Genomic DNA, 20,127 nt, shown 5'->3' with positions numbered 1-20,127 from the left:
CAGGCACCAATGCAGGACACCCAGAGCCATGTACAGCAGCCCCAGAGAGCAGCACCCATGCAGGACACCCAGACCCATGTACAGCATCCCCACAGAGCAGGCACCCATGCAGGACACCCAGACCCATGTACAGCATCCCCACAGAGCAGGCACCCATGCAGGACACCCAGAGACATGTACAGCAGCCCCAGAGAGCAGGCACCCATGCAGGACACCCAGACCCATGTACAGCAGCCCCACAGAGCAGGCACCCATGCAGGACACCCAGACCCATGTACAGCAGCCCCAGAGAGCAGCACACATGCAGGACACCCAGACCCATGTACAGCAGCCCCAGAGAGCAGCACACATGCAGGACACCCAGACCCATGTACAGCAGCCCCACAGGGCAGGCCCCATGCGGGACACCCAGACCCATGTACAGCAGCCCCACAGAGCAGGCACCCATGCAGGACACCCAGACCCATGTACAGCAGCCCCACAGAGCAGGCACCCATGCAGAACACACAGACCCATGTACAGCAGCCCCACAGAGCAGCACCCATGCAGGACACCCGGACACATGTACAGCAGCCCCACAGAGCAGGCACCCATGCAGGACACCCAGACCCATGTACAGCAGCCCCACAGAGCAGGCACCCATGCAGGACATCCAGACCCATGTACAGCAGCCCCAGAGAGCAGCACCCATGCAGGACACCCAGACCCATGTACATCAGCCCCACAGAGCAGGCACACATGCAGGACACCCAGACCCATGTACAGCAGCCCCACAGAGCAGGCACCCATGCAGGACACCCAGACCCATGTACAGCAGCCCCAGAGAGCAGCAACCATGCAGGACACCCAGACCCATGTACAGCAGCCCCACAGAGCAGCACCCATGCAGAACACACAGACCCATGTACAGCAGCCCCAGAGAGCAGCACCCATGCAGAACACACAGACCCATGTACAGCAGCCCCACAGAGCAGGCACACATGCAGGACACCCAGACCGATGTACAGCAGCCCCACAGAGCAGGCACCCATGCAGAACACCCAGACCCATGTACAGCAGCCCCACAGAGCAGGCACACATGCAGGACACCCAGACCCATGTACAGCAGCTTCACAGAGCAGCACCCATGCAGGACACCCAGACCCATGTACAGCAGCCCCAGAAAGCAGGCACCCACGCAGGACACCCAGACCCATGTACAGTAGCCCCACAGTGCAGGCACACATGCAGGACACCCAGACTCATGTACAGCAGCCCCACAGAGCAGGCACCCATGCAGGACACACTGACCCATGTACAGCAGCCCCACAGAGCAGCACCCATGCAGGACACCCAGACCCATGTACAGCAGCCCCACAGAGCAGGCACCCAAGCAGGACACCCAGAACCATGTACAGCAGCCCCAGAGAGCAGGCACCCATGCAGAACGCCAAGACCCATGTACAGCAGCCCCAGAGAGCAGGCACCCATGCAGAACACCCAGACCCATGTACAGCAGCCCCACAGAGCAGCACCCATGCAGGACACCCAGACCCATGTACAGCAGCCCCACAGAGCAGGCACCCATGCAGGACACCCAGAACCATGTACAGCAGCCCCAGAGAGCAGGCACCCATGCAGAACACCAAGACCCATGTACAGCAGCCCCACAGAGCAGCACCCATGCAGGACACCCAGACCCATGTACAGCAGCCCCAGAGAGCAGCACCCATGCAGGACACCCTGACCCATGTACAGCAGCCCCACAGGGCAGGCCCCATGCGGGACACCCACACCCATGTACAGCAGCCCCACAGAGCAGGCACCCATGCAGGACACCCAGACCCATGTACAGCAGCCCCACAGAGCAGGCACCCATGCAGAACACCCAGACCCATGTACAGCAGCCCCACAGAGCAGGCACCCATGCAGGACACCCAGACCCATGTACGGTAGCCCCACAGAGAAGCACCCATGCAGAACACACAGACCCATGTACAGCAGCCCCACAGAGAAGGCACACATGCAGGACACCCAGACCGATGTACAGCAGCCCCACAGAGCAGGCACCCATGCAGAACACCCAAACCCATGTACAGCAGCCCCACAGAGCAGGCACACATGCAGGACACCCAGACCCATGTACAGCAGCTTCACAGAGCAGGCACCCATGCAGGACACCCAGACCCATGTACAGCAGCCCCACAGAGCAGGCACCAATGCAGGACACCCAGACCCATGTACAGCAGCCCCACAGAGCAGCACCCATGCAGGACACCCAGACCCATGTATAGCAGCCCCACAGAGCAGGCACCCATGCAGGACACCCTGACCCATGTACAGCAGCCCCAGAGAGCAGGCACCCATGCAGGACACCCAGACCCATGTACAGCAGCCCCAGAGAGCAGGCACCCATGCAGGACACCCAGACCCATGTACAGCAGCCCCACAGAGCAGGCACCCATGCAGGACACCCAGACCCATGTACAGCAGCCCCACAGAGCAGGCACCCATGGAGAACACACAGCACTTCAGCACAGAGCACCACAGTTATAACAGATCCTCACTCAGGATACAGTGAAGTCCTATTGGCCCCTCACATAAAAGATGTGGTAATTACAGTTGAGGACAAGAAACCCCAGAAGGAAACACATTCTTCATTGTTATTTGTAAAACGTATTTCTGTTTGTGACTGATCTAAATATGTGTTTTCCATCTCTGTGACTGTAGACCCTGTGGCTTCTCGAGTTGTTGATGGTTCCCCAAAGGAAAGTCTGAAGTCAATGCTGCAATCGGTATGATCTTTAAAAGTTACATTTTATTTTAAGAACAATCTTCTACTTTTTAACTGATAACCTACATTTATGGGAAATACATTTTTAATATTGTTTTGCCAACTGACAGTATTTCTGTATGTGTTTGAGGGGGGGAGGAGGGGGGGAATAGTAACCGAATGTCCCTCATGACAACTGAGCTGGAGCAATATCCTTGGGGGGAGGAGTAAACTGCCGGGGCCATTATGAGTATTCTAGTATTTGGACTGGGAGTTACTGCTGCCACAAACACTGGACCCACTGAGCCTCGCTTTTAAATCCCGTGGTGAGGTGAGACTAAGGCTAGAAACATCTGGAGCAGACAGATGTGGCCTCTGCCTGAGGGCAAGAAACAAGTCCAGACATCTCCTGAAACACTGCAGGAGCTAGCCACCCTCCCTCCCGCCTCCTCTCAAGAGATGGCGTTGAAGGGTCGCCTCGGGCAGCAGCTGTGACTCCTGGCTTGCTCCTTGTGACTCTTGCACTGTCTCTGAGACCCCTGGCCTCAGAAGGGACAAAGGCAGTGGCAAGATTCCTACAATGCTTCTATGCTGCCCTTTAATGATATTCTATTGTTCACTTTTAGTGCAATAAAAAGACGGACAACCCTTAGGACCTTGGTGGTAGCTGTGGGAAGTAAAAATGGTTTTAAATGTATGTTTTGGGTGTGCTTGCAAGTGAGAGTACTCTTAAGTGAGAGAGAGTGTTTATGAGGGAGCGTCTGTGTGTGTGAGTGAGTGCATCGGTGTGTGTAAGCATGTGAATGAAGACAAGTGAAAGTCATTAACAGGTAAAGATAGATTAGGCGAGACTGAGGCCCAGATTTACTATTTTTGACTCAAGTCAACTCTGCACTAGAGCTGCTGGCTGCCTTGCAGCACAGGATGAGAGACACACACATGTGCCCTATCTGTAAAGATGTGGTGCATTTGTATTCTCCATTCCAAGTGTCTCTGGTTAGATATGGTGCATTTGTATTCTCCATTCCAAGTGTCACTGGTTAGATATGGTGCTTTTTTATTCTCCATTTCAAGTGTTACTTTTTAGATATGGTGCATTTGTATTCTCCATTCCAAGTGTTACTTTTTAGATATGGTGCATTTGTATTCTCCATTTCAAGTATCTCTGCTTAGATATGGTGCATTTGTATTCTCCATTCCAAGTGTCACTGGTTAGATTTGGTGCATTTGTATTCTCCATTCCAAGTGTATCTGGTTAGATATGGTGCATTTGTATTCTCCATTTCAAGTGTTACTTTTTAGATATGGTGCATTTGTATTCTCCATTCCAAGTGTTACTTTTTAGATATGGTGCATTTGTATTCTCCATTTCAAGTATCTCTGCTTAGATATGGTGCATTTGTATTATCCATTCCAAGTGTCACTGGTTAGATATGGTGCATTTGTATTCTCCATTCCAAGTGTATCTGGTTAGATATGGTGCATTTGTATTCTCCATTCCAAGTGTCACTGCTTAGATATGGTGCATTTGTATTCTCCATTCCAAGTGTCACTGCTTAGATATGGTGCATTTGTATTCTCCATTCCAAGTGTCACTGGTTAGATATGGTGCATTTGTATTCTCCAATCCAAGTGTCACTGGTTAGATATGTTGCATTTGTATTCCCCATTCCAAGTGTCACTGGTTAGATATGGTGCATTTGTATTCTCCATTCCAAGTGTCACTGGTTAGATATGGTGCATTTGTATTCCCCATTCCAAGTGTCTCTGGTTAGATATGGTGCATTTGTATTCTCCATTCCAAGTGTATCTGGTTAGATATGGTGCATTTGTATTCTCCATTCCAAGTGTCACTGCTTAGATATGGTGCATTTGTATTCTCCATTCCAAGTGTCAGTGGTTAGATATGGTGCATTTGTATTCTCCATTCCAAGTGTCAGGGGTTAGATACGGTGCATTTGTATTCTCCATTCCAAGTGTCACTGGTTAGATATGGTGCATTTGTATTCTCCATTCCAACTGTCAATGGTTAGATATGGTGCATTTGTATTCTCCATTCCAAGTGTATCTGGTTAGATATGGTGCATTTGTATTCTCCATTCCAAGTGTATCTGGTTAGATATGGTGCATTTGTATTCTCCATTCCAGGTGTCGCTAGTTAGATATTGTGCATTTGTATTCTCCATTCCAGGTGTCACTGGTTAGATATGGTGCATTTGTATTCTCCATTCCAAGTGTCAGTGGTTAGATATGGTGCATTTGTATTCTCCATTCCAACTGTCAATGGTTAGATATGGTGCATTTGTATTCTCCATTCCAGGTGTCACTGGTTAGATATTGTGCATTTGTATTCTCCATTCCAGGTGTCACTGGTTAGATATGGTGCATTTGTATTCTCCATTCCAACTGTCACTGGTTAGATATGGTGCATTTGTATTCTCCATTCCAAGTGTCTCTGGTTAGATATGGTGCATTTGTATTCTCCATTCCAACTGTCACTGGTTAGATATGGTGCATTTGTATTCTCCATTCCAGGTGTCACTGGTTAGATATGGTGCATTTGTATTCTCCATTCCAACTGTCACTGGTTAGATATGGTGCATTTGTATTCTCCATTCCAGGTGTCACTGGTTAGATATGGTGCATTTGTATTCTCCATTCCAAGTGTATCTGGTTAGATATGGTGCATTTGTACTCTCCATTCCAAGTGTATCTGGTTAGATATGGTGCATTTGTATTCTCCATTCCAACTGTCACTGGTTAGATATGGTGCATTTGTATTCTCCATTCCAGGTGTCACTGGTTAGATATGGTGCATTTGTATTCTCCATTCCAAGTGTCTCTGGTTAGATATGGTGCATTTGTATTCTCCATTCCAAGTGTCTCTGGTTAGATATGGTGCATTTGTATTCTCCATTCCAAGTGTCTCTGGTTAGAAATGGTGCATTTGTATTCTCCATTCCAAGTGTCTATGGTTAGATTTGGTGCATTTGTATTCTCCATTTCAAGTGTTACTTTTTAGATATGGTGCATTTGTTTTCTCCATTCCAAGTGTCACTTGGTAGATATGGTGCATTTGTATTCTCCATTCCAAGTGTTACTTTTTAGATATGGTGCATTTGTATTCTCCATTCCAAGTGTTACTTTTTAGATATGGTGCATTTGTATTCTCCATTCCAGGTGTCACTGGTTAGATATGGTGCATTTGTATTCTGCATTCCAAGTGTCTCTGGTTAGATATGGTGCATTTGTATTCTCCGTTCCAAGTGTCAGGGGTTAGATATAGTGCATTTGTATTCTCCATTCCAAGTGTCACTGGTTGGATATGGTGCATTTGTATTCTCCATTCCAAGTGTTACTTTTTAGATATGGTGCATTTGTATTCTCCATTCCAGGTGTCACTGGTTAGATATGGTGCATTTGTATTCTGCATTCCAAGTGTCTCTGGTTAGATATGGTGCATTTGTATTCTCCATTCCCAGTGTCTCTGGTTAGATATGGTGCGTTTGTATTCTCCGTTCCAAGTGTCACTGGTTAGATATGGTGCATTTGTATTCTGCATTCCAAGTGTCTCTGGTAAGATATGGTGCGTTTGTATTTTCCATTCCAAGTGTCACTGGTTAGATATGGTGCATTTGTATTCTCCATTCCAGGTGTCACTGGTTAGATATTGTGCATTTGTATTCTCCATTCCAAGTGTCACTGGTTAGATATGGTGCATTTGTATTCTCCATTCCAAGTGTTACTTTTTAGATATGGTGCATTTGTATTTTCCATTCCAAGTGTCACTGGTTAGATATGGTGCATTTGTATTCTCCATTCCAGGTGTCACTGGTTAGATATTGTGCATTTGTATTCTCCATTCCAAGTGTCACTGGTTAGATATGGTGCATTTGTATTCTCCATTCCAAGTGTCACTGGTTAGATATGGTGCATTTGTATTCTCCATTCCAAGTGTTACTTTTTAGATATGGTGCATTTGTATTCTCCATTCCAGGTGTCACTGGTTAGATATTGTGCATTTGTATTCTCCATTCCAAGTGTCTCTGGTTAGATATGGTGCATTTGTATTCTCCATTCCAAGTGTATCTGGTTAGATATGGTGCATTTGTATTCTCCATTCCAAGTGTCACTGGTTAGATATGGTGCATTTGTATTCTCCATTCCAAGTGTTACTTTTTAGATATGGTGCATTTGTATTCTCCCTTCCAGGTGTCACTGGTTAGATATTGTGCATTTGTATTCTCCATTCCAAGTGTCTCTGGTTAGATATGGTGCATTTGTATTCTCCATTCCAAGTGTCTCTGGTTAGATATGGTGCATTTGTATTCTCCATTCCAAGTGTATATGGTTAGATATGATGCATTTGTATTCTCCATTCCAGGTGTCACTGGTTAGATATGGTGCATTTGTATTCTCCATTTCAAGTGTTACTTTTTAGATATGGTGCATTTGTTTTCTCCATTCCAAGTGTCACTGGGTAGATATGGTGCATTTGTATTCTCCATTCCAGGTGTCACTGGTTAGATATTGTGCATTTGTATTCTCCATTCCAAGTGTCAGGGGTTAGATATGGTGCATTTGTATTCTCCATTCCAGGTGTCACTGGTTAGATATGGTGCATTTGTATTCTCCATTTCAAGTGTTACTTTTTAGATATGGTGCATTTGTTTTCTCCATTCCAAGTGTCACTGGGTATATATGGTGCATTTGTATTCTCCATTCCAAGTGTCTCTGGTTAGATATTGTGCGTTTGTATTTTCCATTCCAAGTGTCTCTGGTTAGATATGGTGCATTTGTATTCTCCATTTCAAGTGTTACTTTTTAGATATGGTGCATTTGTATTCTCCATTCCAGGTGTCACTGGTTAGATATGGTGCATTTGTTTTCTCCATTCCAAGTGTCACTGGTTAGATATGGTGCATTTGTATTCTCCATTCCAAGTGTCTCTGGTTAGATATTGTGCGTTTGTATTTTCCATTCCAAGTGTCTCTGGTTAGATATGGTGCATTTGTATTCTCCATTTCAAGTGTTACTTTTTAGATATGGTGCATTTGTATTCTCCATTCCAGGTGTCACTGGTTAGATATGGTGCATTTGTTTTCTCCATTCCAAGTGTCTCTGGTTAGATATGGTGCGTTTGTATTTTCCATTCCAAGTGTCTCTGGTTAGATATGGTGCATTTGTATTCTCCATTTCAAGTGTTACTTTTTAGATATGGTGCATTTGTATTCTCCATTCCAGGTGTCACTGGTTAGATATGGTGCATTTGTATTCTTCATTCCAAGTGTCTCTGGTTAGATATGGTGCGTTTGTATTCTCCGTTCCAAGTATCACTGGTTAGATATGGTGCATTTGTATTCTTCATTCCAAGTGTTACTTTTTAGATATGGTGCATTTGTATTCTCCATTCCAGGTGTCACTGGTTAGATATGGTGCATTTGTATTCTGCATTCCAAGTGTCTCTGGTTAGATATGGTGCGTTTGTATTCTCCGTTCCAAGTATCACTGGTTAGATATGGTGCATTTGTATTCTGCATTCCAAGTGTCTCTGGTTAGATATGGTGCGTTTTTATTTTCCATTCCAAGTGTCTCTGGTTAGATATGGTGCGTTTGTATTTTCCATTCCAAGTGTCACTGGTTAGATATGGTGCATTTGTTTTCTCCATTCCAAGTGTCACTGGTTAGATATGGTGCATTTGTATTCTCCATTCCAAGTGTCACTGGTAAGATATGGTGCATTTGTATTCTCCATTCCAAGTGTTACTTTTTAGATATGGTGCATTTGTATTCTCCATTCCAAATGTCACTGGTTAGATATGGTGCATTTGTATTCTCCATTCCAGGTGTCACTGGTTAGATATTGTGCATTTGTATTCTCCATTCCAAGTGTCACTGGTTAGATATGGTGCATTTGTATTCTCCATTCCAAGTGTTACTTTTTAGATATGGTGCGTTTGTATTCTCCATTCCAGGTGTCACTGGTTAGATATGGTGCATTTGTATTCTCCATTCCAAGTGTCACTGGGTAGATATGGTGCATTTGTATTCTCCATTTCAAGTGTCACTGGTTAGATATGGTGCATTAGTATTCTCCATTCCAAGTGTTACTTTTTAGATATGGTGCATTTGTATTCTCCATTCCAAGTGTTACTTTTTAGATATGGTGCATTTGTATTCTCCATTCCAAGTGTCTCTGGTTAGATATGGTGCATTTGTATTTTCCATTCCAGGTGTCACTGGTTAGATATGGTGCATTTGTATTCTCCATTCCAAGTGTCCCTGGTTAGATATGGTGCATTTGTTTTCTCCATTCCAAGTGTCACTGGGTAGATATGGTGCATTTGTATTCTCCATTCAAAGTGTCAGGGGTTAGATATGGTGCATTTGTTTTCTCCATTTCAAGTGTCACTGGGTAGATATGGTGCATTTGTATTCTCCATTCCAAGTGTCACTGGTTAGATGTGGTGCATTTGTATTCTCCATTCCAAGTGTCTCCGGTTAGATATGGTGCATTTGTATTCTCCATTCCAAGTGTCTCTGGTTAGATATGGTGCATTTGTATTCTCCATTACAAGTGTCACTTTTTAGATATGGTGCATTTGTATTCTCCATTCCAGGTGTCACTGGTTAGATATGGTGCATTTGTTTTCTCCATTCCAAGTGTCTCTGGTTAGATATGGTGCGTTTGTATTTTCCATTCCAAGTGTCTCTGGTTAGATATGGTGCATTTGTATTCTCCATTTCAAGTGTTACTTTTTAGATATGGTGCATTTGTATTCTCCATTCCAGGTGTCACTGGTTAGATATGGTGCATTTGTATTCTGCATTCCAAGTGTCTCTGGTTAGATATGGTGCGTTTGTATTCTCCGTTCCAAGTATCACTGGTTAGATATGGTGCATTTGTATTCTTCATTCCAAGTGTTACTTTTTAGATATGGTGCATTTGTATTCTCCATTCCAGGTGTCACTGGTTAGATATGGTGCATTTGTATTCTGCATTCCAAGTGTCTCTGGTTAGATATGGTGCGTTTGTATTCTCCGTTCCAAGTATCACTGGTTAGATATGGTGCATTTGTATTCTGCATTCCAAGTGTCTCTGGTTAGATATGGTGCGTTTTTATTTTCCATTCCAAGTGTCTCTGGTTAGATATGGTGCGTTTGTATTTTCCATTCCAAGTGTCACTGGTTAGATATGGTGCATTTGTTTTCTCCATTCCAAGTGTCACTGGTTAGATATGGTGCATTTGTATTCTCCATTCCAAGTGTCACTGGTAAGATATGGTGCATTTGTATTCTCCATTCCAAGTGTTACTTTTTAGATATGGTGCATTTGTATTCTCCATTCCAAATGTCACTGGTTAGATATGGTGCATTTGTATTCTCCATTCCAGGTGTCACTGGTTAGATATTGTGCATTTGTATTCTCCATTCCAAGTGTCACTGGTTAGATATGGTGCATTTGTATTCTCCATTCCAAGTGTTACTTTTTAGATATGGTGCGTTTGTATTCTCCATTCCAGGTGTCACTGGTTAGATATGGTGCATTTGTATTCTCCATTCCAAGTGTCACTGGGTAGATATGGTGCATTTGTATTCTCCATTTCAAGTGTCACTGGTTAGATATGGTGCATTAGTATTCTCCATTCCAAGTGTTACTTTTTAGATATGGTGCATTTGTATTCTCCATTCCAAGTGTTACTTTTTAGATATGGTGCATTTGTATTCTCCATTCCAAGTGTCTCTGGTTAGATATGGTGCATTTGTATTTTCCATTCCAGGTGTCACTGGTTAGATATGGTGCATTTGTATTCTCCATTCCAAGTGTCCCTGGTTAGATATGGTGCATTTGTTTTCTCCATTCCAAGTGTCACTGGGTAGATATGGTGCATTTGTTTTCTCCATTCCAAGTGTCACTGGGTAGATATGGTGCATTTGTATTCTCCATTCAAAGTGTCAGGGGTTAGATATGGTGCATTTGTTTTCTCCATTTCAAGTGTCACTGGGTAGATATGGTGCATTTGTATTCTCCATTCCAAGTGTCACTGGTTAGATGTGGTGCATTTGTATTCTCCATTCCAAGTGTCTCCGGTTAGATATGGTGCATTTGTATTCTCCATTCCAAGTGTCTCTGGTTAGATATGGTGCATTTGTATTCTCCATTACAAGTGTCACTTTTTAGATATGGTGCATTTGTATTCTCCATTCCAAGTGTCAGGGGTTAGATACGGTGCATTTGTATTCTCCATTCCAAGTGTCACTGGGTAGATATGGTGCATTTGTATTCTCCATTCCAAGTGTCACTGGTTAGATACGGTGCATTTGTATTCTCCATTCCAAATGTCACTGGTTAGATATGGTGCATTTGTATTCTCCATTCCAGGTGTCACTGGTTAGATATTGTGCATTTGTATTCTCCATTCCAAGTGTCACTGGTTAGATATGGTGCATTTGTATTCTCCATTCCAAGTGTTACTTTTTAGATATGGTCCATTTGTATTCTCCATTCCAAGTGTATCTGGTTAGATATGGTGCATTTGTATTCTCCATTCCAAGTGTCACTGGTTAGATATGGTGCATTTGTATTCTCCATTCCAAGTGTCACTGGGTAGATATGGTGCATTTGTATTCTCCATTTCAAGTGTCACTGGTTAGATATGGTGCATTAGTATTCTCCATTCCAAGTGTTACTTTTTAGATATGGTGCATTTGTATTCTCCATTCCAAGTGTTACTTTTTAGATATGGTGCATTTGTATTCTCCATTCCAAGTGTCTCTGGTTAGATATGGTGCATTTGTATTCTCCATTCCAAGTGTCTCTGGTTAGATATGGTGCATTTGTATTCTCCATTCCAAGTGTCACTGGGTAGATATGGTGCATTTGTATTCTTCATTCAAAGTGTCAGGGGTTAGATATGGTGCATTTGTTTTCTCCATTTCAAGTGTCACTGGGTAGATATGGTGCATTTGTATTCTCCATTCCAAGTGTCAGGGGTTAGATATGGTGCATTTGTATTCTCCATTCCAAGTGTCACTGGTTAGATGTGGTGCATTTGTATTCTCCATTCCAAGTGTCTCCGGTTAGATATGGTGCATTTGTATTCTCCATTCCAAGTGTCTCTGGTTAGATATGGTGCATTTGTATTCTCCATTCCAAGTGTCACTTTTTAGATATGGTGCATTTGTATTCTCCATTCCAAGTGTCAGGGGTTAGATACGGTGCATTTGTATTCTCCATTCCAAGTGTCACTGGGTAGATATGGTGCATTTGTATTCTCCATTCCAAGTGTCACTGGTTAGATACGGTGCCTTTGTATTCTCCATTCCAAGTGTCACTGGTTAGATACGGTGCATTTGTATTCTCCATTCCAAGTGTCACTGGTTAGATATAGTGCATTTCTATTCTCCATTCCAAATGTCACTGGTTAGATACGGTGCATTTGTATTCTCCATTCCAAGTGTCACTGGTTAGATACGGTGCATTTGTATTCTCCATTCCAAGTGTCAGTGGTTAGATATGGTGCATTTGTATTCTCCATTCCAAGTGTCAGTGGTTAGTGAGGTGCAAGAGTGCCTGCGTTGGTGCTAGGCTGCTAAATGTAACGCCAGCGCAGGGAGACACATAGGGCTGCATCATATTGTTGTAAATATGGTGCAGCCCTGCGTTTCAGAAGTGGCAGAGCGTGGCGTTAAGCCAAGGAGACAAATGCCAAGCTCTTTCACTTCATCGTAAAAATGCTCCTTAGTAATTTTACTTCTAGTACGAGGAGCTAGAACTGGAGTAAGGTCAGTTTCCTATGTGGTTCCAGTAGTGGCACATGTATCCAGTGTATACACTGTCGACATGGTGATTATCGGTTCAGTGACTTTCGGGAATGTTAGTTCCAGTGTCTTGAGGGACTGTTAGTCCCATTTACATAATAAAAAAGGAAGATGCCAACATTATGCCATGAATCAGTCTTGCAACTGAGATTGTTTAAGTGCGCACAGGGCTAATATGGCTGCTTGTTGTTCAGCTTAGTGATTCAGAGGAAGCGCTAATCCTAATGCATAAAGCGTTGCTACCCTGCGGTAGAACACGCAAGTGGTTTTTCGAGACATGGAGTTTAATATAGAGCACAGTTCTTGAGGTGGATCCAATTCAAAGTTCAATCAAGTAGATTATTTTTATTTCTTTTCAACAGTAAGGGCAGATGGAACAAACCAGCCGACACGTGTTTTGTCGCACAATGGAGTAATGCTAGCCATAACTGATATAGGTCCGCTACCCGGTACCGAGTGGGGAGTCGTGAGGTTGCTCTTCTACAAACCTTGACAAGATTTGTAATCTCTGAACCCTGATGTGTCACATTAGATACTCTTATCGTTCTCAGCCAAACTTGCACAAAAACCTTAGAGATAACAGACTTTAACATCAGCTACGCCTACGTTTATCCTACTGTAGGTTGATATCCTGAATACTTTATTCTGCAGCACCTTAGCCCAGCTGGGTTGGAATTATCACCGGTCATATGCCCTGAAGTAGTCGCGGAGCATAACTCCATTGTGCGATGAAACACGTGTCTGCTGGTTTGTTCCACTTTTTTCCTTCCATCTGAATGAAACTTTTTGCATCTTTTCATTTTTCATTTCATAATCTTTATTTCGATGATTGTTGATCATAAAAGATACAAAACAATACAGTCATACAGTGTTAAAAAAAGTAGTCTTACAATATTAAAAACTCCCACAGTTAAAAAAGATAAAACTAATTCGATCAGATGCTCATGTTGGGCACATTCTTGGTAAATTACTGCCTAGTTTCGAAGGGCTGCATTCAAACAATAGCGCCTCCTATGCCAGACAGTGCCCAGGTATTTTGCCACAACAAACACGATGTTTTCAGCAAGGTCAGTTTTAAGTACCCTGTAAGCCACCAGACACTCAGAGAAGCCTAAATTTTTACACAGTGGTACTATCCATTTCTTTCTTGCACCGCTGTTCACTGGGCAGAAAAAGAGGATGTGCATATCTGTCTCTATATCCACTCCGCACCCAGGGCAGCTACTCTCAGTGGACATACTCCACTTGCTTGTGAGGGCACGAATCGGTAGTGACCCGTGCCTCCACTGCACATAAAGCTTCCTTATGAGGGGCGGGTAGATAATGTCTAGGACTGGTTCGAAACAGTAGCAGTCTTTAAAGAGCAGAAAAGACTCGGTGCAGGACCCCATATTTTTATTTTGCACTAATGTCGCTAGTTTATGATCGTAGTAAATTTTTGCCATTCGCTTCTTGGGCAGCACTGGACAGGTGACCAAAGGGTTTGACCATACAGTATGTAAACCAATACTCTCCAGCCCCGATTTAACAAACTTAAGCCAGGGGATTCTGCCTGCTCTAGGGAGGGAAAGAATCTCTTGCAAGGCCTCCCTATAACTAACTAATTCTGGAGTGGCCCAAATCCTGCGCCAGAACATCAATGGTCTCAGAGATAATTCTTCATCTATTGGTCTCAAGCCTAAGTCTAGCCTCAGTGGGGTTAATGGAGTGCTAAGGGGGAGTAACAAAAGCCTCCTAATCAACTTGTTCTCCAACTTTAACAGATCATTACATGGTAGATGTCCCCACAATTCGCTGCCGTACATTGCCGCACCTTTTGCCTGGATCTCATAAATCTCTAAGGATGGGCCAACAGGTTTCATCGATGACTTGTTCTTCTCTATCATCTTTGAAATCCCACCTACAAACTGCACTAATTTGAGGTGCGCTTTTTCTTGTTGGTGGCCCCAGGCTAAGTTTTCATTCAAGGTGACCCCCAGATATTCGAAAGTACAAACCCTTTCGAGTTTGACCGTGCCAATGGACGGTACAAATCAGGATTTGGGAGTTGGATTGAAGACCATATACTACGTCTTTCCGGTGTTAATTTCCAACCCATGTTCGCTGCAAAAATCCACGAACCCGTTGAGGACACGCTGTATACCCATTGGGGATTTAGAAAGCAGCAGGGTGTCGTCTGCGAACATGATCGTCGACACCCTGCTGCCAGCGAGCCTTGGAGCATCACTATCTGCAACCCTGTTAAGATGGTCGATTATCCCGTTGACGTAGAGGCAAAACAGGGTTGGTGCAAGCACGCACCCCTGTCTTACCCCCCTGCCAACGGGAAATTTACCAGAAAGGCCCCCAGACCTGCCACACCTGACCTGGGCGTAATTGTCTGTGTGAAGACGAATTATCACCTTCAAAAGACTTGGCGGGACACCCATTTTGCCTAAGACCCTCCACAAGTTACTACGCGGGACAAGGTCGAGCGCAGCTGTCAGGTCCACGAATACAGTGTAGAGGCTGCCACCCTCCAACTGTACCGTTTTCCAAAAAATGAGTGGCAAACGAAAGACCTGGTCGATTGTAGAGACCCCAGATCTGAACCCGGCTTGGAACGGGCTCAGTATTTCATTATCTACAACCCATTCTAGTAAGCGGTCAAGGACCAGACGGGAGAACAGTTTCTGTGTTACATCCAGGAGACTAATTGGCCTATAATTGGCTGGGAGCAATGGACACCCTTTCTTGAATATTGGGACTATCTCAGCCCCCAGCCATGTGGCGGGGAGTGACATACCCTCAAGAATAGCGTTAAAGAACACCTGGAGATAAGGTGCCCAGATGTCAACCTCATGCTTAAACAGGTTCCCGGGGAGTTTATCCAACCCCAGGGCCTTTTCAGCTGACAAACCCAGGATTGCTGCGCTGACCTCTCCCAATGTAAACATACCCATAGGTGCTGCATCCGAGGCAGGATCTGTGCCCTCAGGGGCTTCCATGGTTTCCATATGGTCCACATCAGCCGCTCTATACAGAGAGGCGAAGTGTTCTTCCCAAACGGACGATGCAATATTAGCCTCGACCGCTTTGGTAGGTTCAGCTGACCCATATTGGACAATTTGCCAGAATTTGCAGGCGTCCCTCCATTGAAGAGCGCTCCTCATATCTGACCAGATCTCAAAGCCCCATTCAATTTTGGCGTTATGAATAAGCTTTTTATATATTACTCGCCTAATCTTGATCTTACTAGGACTTTCCCGTTCTTTGAGGGACTTTAGGAGTTCTGCCTTAGCTCTCCTACACTCAGCGTTGAACCATGAAGCGCGCATCCCCCTTAGATTCCTAGTTTTCGCTACAGGGTTCAAGACTTCAGCTAAGTTCATGACCAGCTCCTGGTGGATACCTGCCAGTACTCTTAGTCCTTCCGGGGACGGTAACCCGGGTAATAATTTTTCCACTTGTTCTAAACTTGGAACCAGTATAGTGTACAATCTCTGGATATCAGCGAAGTTTCCCACTATTTTAGGCCATCTTATTCGCCGCCTGTTGCTGGCTGCTATTAGATCTGGGGCCAAGTTCGCAGTACACTCCTGCTCCCCCGGTACTACCCCCTGCACTTCAAACCTGAGCGCCAGCGCATTATGGTTGCTGTCCGATCTGGTAAGTACCTGGAAGTCCTTGACTTTCTCCCAGTCTCTGGATTCCACCAGCATATAATCTATTCGAGACTCTTGCCCTGGTTTATTATAAGTGGGCCTTGGTGGTATGTCTCCTTTTATACGCCCGTTACAGGCTCTCAGTGAATTAGCCAAAGTAAAGGAAGTAATCTGCACATCCAGTGGGGACCACGCCTTTACTACAGGGCCTGCCGGGGGTGGGATTCCCCAGACATCATCCTCTTCAGTAGTTGCACCCTCTATAAAGGTCGGCCGCGGCTCAAAATGATTGTTAAAATCCCCTCCCACTAGGTAAGACGAACAGTGGGAGGAGGAATCTAAAAACACCGCCAGCTCCTCTATTGTGCCCGAGGTCCTTGATAGCCCCACGGGTCGTGAATACACATTAACCAGCAATAGTGATTGGCCAGACACCCAGTCTAATACAACACACTGGAAGTCCTCAGAATTTGTTTGGACTGCCCTGGCCCTGCACCCTAAGTGGGTAGCAACCCATATCAGTAACCCACCTGACGGGCGTCCCTTCCCCCCCCATTTGGCTGGTACTGAAAATGTTGCATAGCCTGGTCGGGAATTACTTCCCCGTGCCCAGGTTTCTTGTAAAAGGCAAATGTCAAAGGACTCTATGAATGTCTCCCATTCGGGAGAGTCCCGTTTGTTTGACAGGCCGGCTACATTCCACGAAAGAATAGACACCACACCTGGGACCACCTCCCGGTTCGGTGTGGTACTCCTGTATTGATGCACCACTGAACTGCTATCATCGGGTCTTTTATCCTGGCCCTGCAATTGTACTAGACGCCCAAGATCACTGCTTTCTCCAGATATGGATTGGCCCACTCTCGGTGAACTTAAACCTCGTTCCTGAGCGGAGTCTACCTGATACTCCACCGGAGGAGGTAATAAAATACTCCTACTATCTTCTGGTGATTCCCTATCATATGTTTGCTTTACCCCAGCGCTACAATCCATCAACTGTCAATCCACTTCATCCAAACAACCGAACCGGTTGGGGTGGGTGAATTGAAAGTAAGGGGAACTGGGGATAGGATGATTCCAGGCTCCCCTCCCAAAAGCTCCCCCCTGAGGCCCCGGCCTAGCTGCACGATATTGTCTTCTTGGAGGAACCCAAGACCAGCCCTCATTGCCCCCTTCCTCAAACCGCTCACGTTTGTCAGGATAAAATGCCCTCAGGGGTAATGCTTGGATAGACGTCATGGGTGATGGGCCTTCCCAGTTGCAGATAAAACTTACTGTCCTTGGGTCTCTAAAATTTACCAACACACAGTCCCCGTTACCTCTTTTTGTTGTCTCACCCACCCAGGGAACTCTCCTTGCAAGGATAATTTCGTTGTGCATCCCTAGGGGTAGTGGTCTATATCTATTGAGCCAACTAATTACCTTATTCTTTAAAGAAACTGGATTTTCCCTTGCAGCTTCCTCAAGTTCTGGTACACCACTGAGGTTGACTACATAGCGGGCCGCCCCCGGGGGGAGGTGTGCTGCTTTCCTACTTCTATTTCCATCTTTCCCTCGCTGTGCTTGACCCAGCTGTGGCAAGTCAGGTGCCTTCCCCCTATTTTGGTTAGGGGGTGGATCTTGGGGAATAGTAGGAGGCGGTATGATGAAGGGATTTGATGCAGGACGCGTATTACCACCATCCAAAGGTAAACTTGTGGTAATAACAGAATGGGTTGGTGGGATACCTGAGTCGAGTGGTAGGAATGGGTTGCTATTAGCATTAATTACTGTCCCCCCTTCTGCAGAGGCCCCCATGGAGCCAGAAGTTCCACCCAAACCTCTGTTAACCTCCTGCGCCTTATCAGCCTTGACATAGCCAAGTAACTCTCCCAATAACCCCTCAATTTTACCCAACCTATCTTCAGAGTTCCCGTAACGTACTGAAACCTCCCTCAGGTTGTCGCGCGCAGCCCCTATAGATACTACGATGTTACTAATTCTATCCTCGATCCTAGTTAATCTAGCTTCTAAAAGATCTATCAGGGACTCCATCAGTGAGCTTAGGTCCCTACACCCTCCTGATTCCTCCCCCCCCCATAGTACTATAGAGAGTTAGCAGGCTATCAGAGAGCGACGGCTGGTGAACTTTCTCTGCCACCAGCCGTGATTTGGGTGCTTGGGGGCCCCTCCTTTTACCCGTATTGCATCTTTTCAATTGGCTATTCACTTGAACCTGATTTTCTTTTATGTGTGCTCAGGCATTTGTTGTTGTTGACTTGGTGTGGATTTTCCGCACGCAATTAAGGGGTTATAGAGCTTAACTCCTTGCCTAGCTAGCACCATATCACATCTAGTTGTTTCTGACACTATACTCAATAGCGCTTAACCTTTAACCGCTGAGCGCCCAACTAATCCCTGAACTAAAAACCCTTCTCAGGTGCATCTAATATAGAGCACAGAGCGACCGCGGTATGCGTATTTTTATTGGAAGGTTTTATATCTCTACATTCAGAGTTGTAAAACAGGTTGTTTCATCTTTCTTGATTTATAGCATATACAGCAATTGACTCTCAAGTGAGTCCTAGAGGTTATCAATGGACATATAACAAATGTAGGTTTTCGCAGGTATGTGTACACATGCTATATAGTTTTGGCTTAGTGACAGTGGGTACTTCCACCCTTCATTGGTGCTTTACAGTCAGTTATTTTCCGCAGAGTGCGGCACAGAAGAACGTGTGTTTCAGAATTTCCGGCAGAGGGTGTAGTGACATGGATCTTCCTGGGATAATGAGTACTTACGAGCTAATTAGCTCACTCATTTGCTAAACTATGTTGGCCACTACTTTTTGGAGGGCATCATGATTAGATATTAAGACCATGCTTGTGATCACAGATTGATTTGCAACTACAGAACGGATATTGATGCATGGTTTCTGTTTTCTCTCTTCCTTGTTTTCGGGTGACCTCAACCACATTGTCAGGATTGTATAAACGGGTGCTTTCATCTTTTGGGCAATATAGAGTACATTATTCTGCATTCAGGCAGGGGAGCATTTTCACCATTGATCCAAGAATAATTGTCCTTGAATTTCCAAATAAAACAAGCATTTTAAATGGAGTTGAAATGACATTGGGTTGAGATATTTCCTTCCACCTCATTGTTATGTTATGTTACATGGGATTTTGTGTAGCGCACGTACATGAGCAGGTTTCTTGGTGCTGTGGAAGTGATAGACGAATGCACCTTTAAGCCCGAGACAGCTAATTGTAGGCCACGGTGAAGAGCCAGGTCTTTAGCGGTTTTCTGAACCGCAGATAGTTTTCCAGATGAAGGGACCCAAGAAAGAAAACCTAGTCCCGCCAACACGTATGCTACGGATTATGGGCGCAGTCAAAAGGTTCCGGTGCGAGGATCTCCAGCTCTGCTTGGGAAGGTGTTTATTGATTAATAAACACCTGTGTCTTGGATAGCTTCGAAGAGTGTACAGCCAGCTTTGAACAAGGCTCATTGGTCCACTGGGAGAGAGTGGAGGTCTCTAAGCAGGGGGCTGATATGACATCACCTGTCCTTAAGATAGATGATCCTTGCCGCTTGATTTTGAATCATCTGCAAGCGATTTGTCTGGAATTGTGGGAGTCCAATGTAGAGGACATTTCCATAATCAATTTTGGAAAGGATTAGGGCTATAGCAATGTGGGTGATGGCCTCCTTCCTAAAAAAAGTCTGATCTTGCCCAGTTCGCGCAATTGAACAAAGAATGACAATGTCACCGAGCCAATTTGGGTGCGCATGGAGAGGTCAGCATCAATATGAAGACCAAGACTTTTTATGGCAGATTTAGGGATGGGTGCCACACCTAGATCAGGGGGCCAATAGGAGGGAGTCTAGTATTCAGGTGTACTGCGGGGAACAATGATCTCGTTTTT

General features: G+C 44.9%; 1 long non-coding RNA gene across 1 annotated transcript in view; it reads left to right on the top strand.

Moving 5' to 3' along the window:
- Positions 1-20,127, top strand: part of LOC144766567 (uncharacterized) — a 176,261-nt gene that overhangs the window by 50,732 nt on the left and 105,402 nt on the right. The window contains exon 2 of the long non-coding RNA XR_013597840.1: positions 2,710-2,774. This is a non-coding gene — a long non-coding RNA (uncharacterized LOC144766567). The remainder of the gene's footprint in view (positions 1-2,709; positions 2,775-20,127) is intronic.

Source organism: Lissotriton helveticus, chromosome 7, assembly GCF_964261635.1.
Source record: "Lissotriton helveticus chromosome 7, aLisHel1.1, whole genome shotgun sequence".
In the NCBI taxonomy this organism is placed as follows: Eukaryota; Metazoa; Chordata; class Amphibia; order Caudata; family Salamandridae; genus Lissotriton; species Lissotriton helveticus.
This window is presented reverse-complemented; position numbering and strand designations above follow the sequence as displayed.